Genomic DNA, 8,520 nt, shown 5'->3' on the forward strand with positions numbered 1-8,520 from the left:
CTCATGAACGGTACAACTTCCGCTTCCACCCCTTGGATCCTGGACCTGGGCGTTCTAGATGTGGAAGAAAGAATACCATACAACACTTGGTAGCTCAGATAATTCCCTATTTCCTGTAAGAGAGAACGAAATATTTACAGTTATAGCTTTCACTGTAACTGAGGACTGACTGGGTCATCCCAGTGCTCTATAAAGCAAGCTACTTCTGGATGACGGGGTTTATGTGAATTCCACAAGCATTAACCCACAGTATGTCTTTCACTGTAAAGGGAAGTCCTTAGTCATAAGCAATGCTGTAGGCAGTACTGTAATTTTGCACAAGATGTTTATTTTTTTGTAGAGGGTGGTGCTGGCGCTGCTGTGAGAGGCGTGCAGATCAAATCCAAATCCAGAATGAGTGTCTATTCCATCAATTACCAATGACTGCGCCTTTCATGGTGGAAGAGGTCCAACAAAAAGGATCAGCAAATAGCTGCTTAGTCATCTTGAAGCAAGGGACCTTATCAAAACTCAAAGTTAGTCACTACTTCTGGCAAACTGTATACCTGGCAGAGGCTCTGGCCAGACAAGCAAGTTGTTGATCCGTTTGGAACTTCCATTCCTGTGCTCTTGGCCCCTTCTCTCATGATTCCGTTGAATAAGTAGGCAAAAGGGGGTATGCTGAAGAGGAGGCTGCCAGAGAGGATAATTTGTCTGCCTGACCGTCTGCAGTGGTGACCTTCTGGCAGGCGTGCACATGAGGCACACGTATTCTCACACTGTCACGCCCTGCGCCCCTGTGGGAGGTCAGTCACATATCCCTTCCCCAGACCCATCGCTCCTCCATTCTTTCTCTTCCCAACTATTCCACCATCTGGCTACTGCTCAAGAGTTCATGTGGCTCCTTGATGGTTCATCTCTTTTTCTAGAAAAAGTGAACATTGAAATACACTGCTCAAAGTTCTGCCCCGTGAAAGTGTTTCACTTCCTCATTGTCCTCCATCCGAGTCCACTGACTGGGCTGTGTCATTACACAGTCTATTCCAATCTGTAGAATACGGTGCAGAGCCAGCCATCCGAAAATCAGGCTCACGTTTTTTCCTTCTTCATGGAATGTTTGTAGGGAATTCCTGCTGCGGATGTAAGAGTGGGTTGAGGTAAGGATGGAAGTAGGAATTGCATAAGTATGTGAGAGCGAGCTCTATCTGTGCACTCAACTGATCTATCTCTTTGGGTGACTCAACCTGATGAAAAAATAACCACAAATTTCAGGGGTTTAGTGTCATAAAAATTTAGTTGTCAGTCACATAACAGTCTAGGATGACTGCTTTGGGTTGGTGAGTGGCTTTCCTCCATGCAGAAGTTTAACTGGTCCAGGCTCCTTCCAATCACAGAGCCCACCACCCCACAAAGCTGTGTAGTCCTTTGCTTCCAGCCAGTGAAAAGGGAAAGTGAAGAAAGCACATTTGCTTTTTAAAATTCCTTGGCTCAGAAGAGACACACATCATTTTCATTCATATTCCACTGGTGAGAACCAAGAGCTTGTTACACCTTGGTGCAAGGGTGGGAAGAGAAAGCTAGACTGCTGCTTCCCACTGGGAAATGCAAGCTGTGAAAAAGCGGACAGCATGTTGGTGCCCATCTAGCTGTTTCTGGTACAACTGGCTCCTGCCTTTAGTGTCTGCCTACGCGTGGTGCAGATTTGCTTCCGTGTGATAAAATCTGAAACGGCAGCCTTCATTTGTGTCCTCACCTAATTAAGTTTATGACAATTCACTGTCATTCTCAAAAAGAAAAAAATTCATCTTGGTGTTATTCCACTGGAGGATTAAGTAGGGATGTGAGAGAAATCACCACTCGCACATCTTTCAAGTTGTTAATGGTGTTCTTATCCCGATGGCTGTCCTGTGAGGATACCATTAGTAGGATCAGAAAATTCCAGGGACCTCCGCTTGGCCCTTTCTACCCCAGTAGCCATCGATTAAGGAATTAATGTGGGAATTCTGACCATTTTTAAAGACATTTATTCAAAATACAGAACACTTAATGGGGTTATTGCAGAATATTTCTTGAAGAGTACCCAGTCTTGTCTTTATTGAAGAAACTCTTTGTCTATGAACTAATTAACATGTAGAGATTGAGCAAGGATTACAATTCTCTATTGTGGTAGCTGAAGAGAGGCTTCTGTTCCCCAGATCTGGACTTTTTCCATACAAACAAAGTAGGATATTTGGGCTCCTTGTGTGTGAGGTTCCAGGAAATCTGTGCTCAGTTGACCATCATCAGCGTTGCCGTGGGCAGGTCACGGGATTACCATGTGGCTGCCTGCCATTTACTAGGCTTCCACGTGCACTGTGCTTCCTTCACTTAAAAGCTGCCACCTGATTTTGACAGTTTGAGGTCCTAAAGTTCTTCATAATCGTTTTGTGTCAGCTGCCGTGCAGCCACCCAAAACATTCCCCTGAAAAGAACTTGACTTGGGGTGACTGTACATGGTAATTTAATTAGTTTTTGTAGCACTTTGTGAAGTTCTACATTCCCCTGTGGGTTTACAGTTGGGAATTTCATCGCCTTTTGCTTTATCTTTAGACAGATGACTAGTTCCAAATTTCCCCGTTTCTTTGAGCGTCTGCTGTCTACAACTTACTCTTTAGAAATAATTTCTGTATCAGGGAGGGTTCAGGGATTCAGTCAACAGAAATGGTCTCTGAGCAAAAAGAGGGATTTATCCGAATACCACTGGAGGAGCTGACACAATGGATGGGGGACTGGACCACGGGGAGAAGGTATGCTGGGATCAGGAGACCCAGAAAGGCTGGGTGGGAGGGGTCACAGTTGTCCTGAGTCGGGGACAGAGATGTCAGAATCCAGTAAGTTTTATGGCTAAGGAGTAGGTCTCCTCTTAGAAATGATTACTCTCAGCATCTATTTACTGCTTTGGATCCTGACAGACTTCTAAACACAGCAAACAAACTATGAAGTACACTTATCCTGCAAAATATTTGAAGGGTTTTATTGAAAATAGTTTCCATTATTTTTAAAAAGAGCTTTTCTGTTTCAAATATTCAGTCTAGTCGACAGAGACACATGAGAGCAGAGATTAATAATTATCCTATCTTTAACCATGACCTTCTTTGAGTCACTTAGCAATACTCCCAGAGAAGGAACTGAATGTAACTGGGACAGCAGATATGTAGACTTCTGCTAAACTGCCAATCTGAAAGGTCAGGTCTCGTTGAAAGCATCTTAAAACACCTGAGGGACAATCTCCTGGTTCAGAATTAGAGAAGTTAATTAGGACAAATGTTCTTATTAATTTGGAAGCAAAGTTGAGTTATTTGAAGATCTAAAACTAGACACACACCTCTGGGAAAACATCTGTGAACTGGCTGAGTTCAGTAACCAGTGAAGAGGATGAATATTTGCATAAAGTGTGTTTTAAGAATGCAGACACGGAGAATTGAATTGAGGATGGAATGAAGTTTGAAGGGGCAAAGAGACCAAAAGGAATGGATGCTGCGTGTCATATGAGAAAAAAACAACAAAGAACCCCAAACAGACAAGCAAAGCCAATGGAATGCACGTTCCTTGTTTGTTTTTGAAACCATGGAGAAAAGTACAAGCCCCTGGCTGATAATTTCGCATGGAGTGACATTCCATGCACATCATCAGAGGGCGTCCAACTACAAGAAGAGATTACCGACAAGCAGAAAAAATGACAAAGAAAACATAATTGGTTGAATTGTAAGAAGCTCTGCCTCCAAGAGGAAGGCCACGTAAATTGTGGCTGGGGTGGACAATTACTGAGCAATTACTTCTGTTCGCCGTAAGGAAAGCAGGAAGTTGTAAACTAGGATGGGGCTCAGATAGAACCCTGTGCCCGCCTCTGTTTTTCACTTTGCTTGAGTCTTAGCCTCAGGGAGGAGAGAGCACTTGTTTCTTGGAAAGGGGCGTGGTCCTGGTGGATGTCATTGTCCCTGTGACGCTGGTCATGCTGCTCTGGTGGTGTTTGGGTAGTACGGGGGGTGTTTAAAACCCCAGAGATTATCTTCCTGCTCTCTTGGAACAGATTAGAAACCAGTGGAGTGAGGGGGAAAGAAGTGGAGCCCTGCAGACAACTTCCATCTGTGCTCACAGTCCTGAAAGCAGTCTTTCTATCAGATGCAAAGCTGAATTTGAAAATATCTAAGGTTCCTTGTAGGTTTATATTTCTGTGCTTAGTATATAGTTTAGGGAAGGTAAAATGTTATTCTGGAACACTTTTTTTTTTTTAATTCTTGTTTTGAATGAAACAAAACACCATTTCTTAAAAGAGACTGTCAAGTTTTTCCTTTGGCATTTTTTGATTCTACACTTACTTTTGGCAGACAGTAGGGGTCAGACAAAGAACAGCTGTGCTTTTCCAGTGACGCTCAAACTTCAGCTGCCATTGCCTTGCCTTGTGTAAAGATCCTAAAATCAGCCTTATTGTATGTACGGTGGACATTTCAATATACATTTCTTAAAATGAAGCCTTTTGAACTCCCATTTTTAATTGCTTTAACATGCATTCACTACTTGCTCACAATGAAAAATCCTTCCCAAAAGGGTAAGAATTAAAGTGGTAAAAACTAAAATGTCTCAAAACACGTTAGTCTGTGAAGTTGTGTTTCAGGCTTTGCTTTCTAGGGAACCTAGACCATGAAGATTACTCCCGCCTGAAAACACACTGGAAAAAACAAGGGGAAACGTTAAATCACTCTTCCTTATGTTAGCATTGTGATCCCACTCTTACTGTTTTAACACGGTTGAACATGCTGCAAAGGAGACAAAGCTCCTAATTCAGACTCATGTTAACTAATATCGCCATAAAGCTTTGGGGTTTGTACAGATAGGCTAACAGAAGCTTTTTAACTTTCCATAAGCTTTGGGGATATACTTTGTGCATGGGACCGGGACACCTCGAGCCTCAGCAACCAGAGAGAAACACAACCTTCCAGGAGATTTTTGAAAAAGAAAGAAACAAAGAAAAGCAAACATGCTCAATGTTCCTAGTGGTACTATTTACAACAGCCAAGACATGGAAGCAACCTAAATGTCCATCAACAGATGACTGGATAAAGATGTGATACAAACACACACACACACACACACACACACACACACACAATGGAATATTGCTCAGTCATAAAAAAGAATGAAATAATGCCATTTGCAGCAACATGGATGGACTTAAAGATAATAATACTAACTGAAGTAAGCCAGAAAGAGAAACACAAATATCATATGATATCACCTATATGGGGAATCTAAAAAAAAATGATACAAATGAAATTATTTACCAAACAGATACAGACTCACAGACATAGAAAATACTCTTATGGTTATCAAAGGGGACAGAGGGAAGAGAGGGATAAATTAGGAGATTGGGATTAGGAGACACAAACTACTATATATAAGGCAGATAAACAACAAGGTCTTAATGTGTAGCACAAAAAAACTGCATTCAGTATCTTGTAATAACCTATAATGAAAAAGAATATGCAGAAGAACATATATGTGTGTGTGTCACTGAATCACTATGCTGTCCACCAGAAACTAGCACAACATTGTAAATCAACTAAAATTCAAAAAGGAAAAAACCCAAAAGCAAATGTGTTAGATGATATTTAAGTGTTAGGATAAACTCCCTTGCATCTAGAATTTTTTTCTTTCTTTTAATAGAGCTAACAAGATATGTAATTATAAGTAGAGGGTGTAGGCAGTATATTTTATATTTAACTAATAAAATATGTTAATAGAAAAAGCACAAATGTAATGCGTTTTGCTAATGGCTTTTTTGTTCCCTGAACACGTAGTTTATTTAGGGTTTATGGCTGTAACATAAACCTGGGGAAAAACGACAGTCCTATATTGTGTTTGTTCAGCACAAGTAAACCTTCAAAACCACGTGCACAGCTAGAGTAACAACAGGACCTATGCCATGCTCTTGCGTAGTTCTTGCTCACCAATCATTTAAATCGTGTGCTTTTAACCTGAATCACTGTCGTGACAGATTAGGAGGAGGATGTGCACCACACTCACCCCAGGGAGGAGGAGGAGGACATACCTCACAGTGAGGCCGCCAGGAGCTCAGTATTTCTCCGCCCACTGTCCACCTGTCATTGAGTGCAGTGTCCAGAATCACTAGCCCTCTTCGCATGCAGGCTCAGGGAGTTCCCACAGCCAGCAGCAAGCCGGCAGCAGATGCTTAGATTCCTCAAAGTCTCCCATCCCATCCCATCCCTCTGGTGTGCTCCGTCCTTCTGTGTCTGAGGCCTTTCTCAGGAGCCCCTGAGGGCTGGGCTGCTTGAATAAACACGGGAGTCTGGAAGTGCCAGGCATCACCAAATCCTCTTTCTCCCTCTGTAACCAGTAACCCTCAGGAGCTGCAGGAAAATGCCCCAGCTCCCTCTCTCCTTTGGTTGGGTAATTCTAAAATGTTTCTAAACATTAAATGTTAAAATGTTCTAAGGTGTTTGTTTATATCAGTGCTACTCAAAATATGTACTGCTGTCAGGTGCAAAACTTTGTAGTACTGATCGGATCACACAATCCAGACCTTTTTTTTTTTTTTTTTCCTGCTAGCTCATAAAGAAAGGTAATGACTTAGAGAAGCCCAATTCTCAAAGTTCTACGTAAAAATTTTAAAATTCCATTTTAAAATGTGGCTAAGTAGAGGATATTTTAAAGTTCTAATTTTAAAATGTCTCTTAATGTCTATAGAACATTCTTCCTACTTGCGTATAGAACTTTGAAATGCCGTAAATTTGAGCACTCTTGTGATAACAATAATTTTAAATTGGGACAACAAGAAATGTAGCGCATAATACATTGTACAGATTACTTGCCCTTTACGTTAACTGTTCTAAATATCAGCTATAGAGATTGGGCTGGTTGGCATTTAATGTCCCTTTCAGCTCCCATGTTTTATTTATTTGGTGTTCAGTTGGGTCCATCAAGATGCAGTTCGAGCATCACGCTGGCCCAGAAGCCACCGGGCAGCTTCTCCTCCAGGCTCTCTGCTGAACGTAGGTGTGGATAAATTCTGTGCAATCTGCTTCTTAAGAGTCCAAAGCCAACTCTATGTCAAGATGAAATGCTCTTTCCAGTTTCCTTTTATATTCTACCTGCAGGAGATAATTTCTTCTTATTAATCACATCAAATTAAAAACGAAGCAACATTTGGTTTCTAACTATTAATTGTGCTGACATTCATCTCTAAGGAACTGAGGATGTGGTGTTTTTACTCCAGTGATTTCTCCTTTACCTCCTCCAATACAGGATCTTAAATGTTGGTTGAATGGAAGAATGTTCAGTATGACAACTGAACATTTCATTTTGTCATATATGACAGAAAATAATGTTTTGTTAAATGTCAGAAAGGAATGTTTTGGCTAGAAAATCATTATTACCCCCAATAAAATAAGGTAATTGATGAGAAAATAATACTAGTTTCTTATATAATCCTGCCTACATGCCAGATTCTCTCTTAAATACTTCATGTAATTTACTCATTTAATCCTTAAAAGAAACCTATGCAGTAGATACTATTATTATACCCACTTCACAGATGAGGAAACTGAGGTGAGGTAAAGCTGAGTGATTTACTCACAGTGATGAAATCAGTATGTCATAGAGCCAGGATTTTCCCTTAGATGGACTCTAAAATATGAATTGCATTTTCTAAAAGATGATTAGCTAATATGTATAGCTACTTAGTAATTATAACAATAATAAACAAAAATGTTGCTTGGAATTGCATGCTAGCATTTTCCATTCTTTGGATTTTTATCATCAGATATGTTTCCTATGCATACAGTATCAGGAGTTTCCTCCCAAATGTATGTTATTGGAATTATTAATAGTTACATAAAAAATTGGCCAGATTCTTCTGACATCTACCAAAACTCTCTATATTATTCTTTTTTTTGATTTTAATGTAGGTCCAGGCCCCAGTTTCCCATCTTTTACCAGTATTATTAAGCAGAATTTTGACCCATTTATTAAACATAGGTTAAGCAAATATTTGTATATTAGGATGATACAATAATAAAAACTCTTAATTATTTTCCAAATTTCTCATGTCTGAATGAATAGGAAAACAAAGAAAATCATATATTATTTGAGTCAACTAATTATATGATCTTTGAACAAATAGTTGGATTATCTTGCAGTTACACTAATAATTATTGTTGACATGTCAGAAGTGATGGGGCTATAAAATATTTAGCCCAATTACTTACATGATTTTAATAAATGAGATGGATCAACAGTGCGCTAATTTGATCAACTATCTGGTGATTGGTCATTACGCATAAGTGGAAAGACTTTAGAAGACACTACTAAAAGTTTTTTATCTATTAATTTATTTTTCTTTAAGACAGGGAATACTTTATTCAATCCAACAGAGAAATGGATAGCTCGGGCCTGTAACAAAGCGTTGTGTTTTACAGCACAGGTCAGTAATTGTACATGAGCGTATACACTGCTACATACAGATTGACTGATCAGACCACAACT

Source organism: Camelus dromedarius, chromosome 30 (genome assembly GCF_036321535.1).
Source record: "Camelus dromedarius isolate mCamDro1 chromosome 30, mCamDro1.pat, whole genome shotgun sequence".
NCBI lineage: Eukaryota > Metazoa > Chordata > Mammalia > Artiodactyla > Camelidae > Camelus > Camelus dromedarius.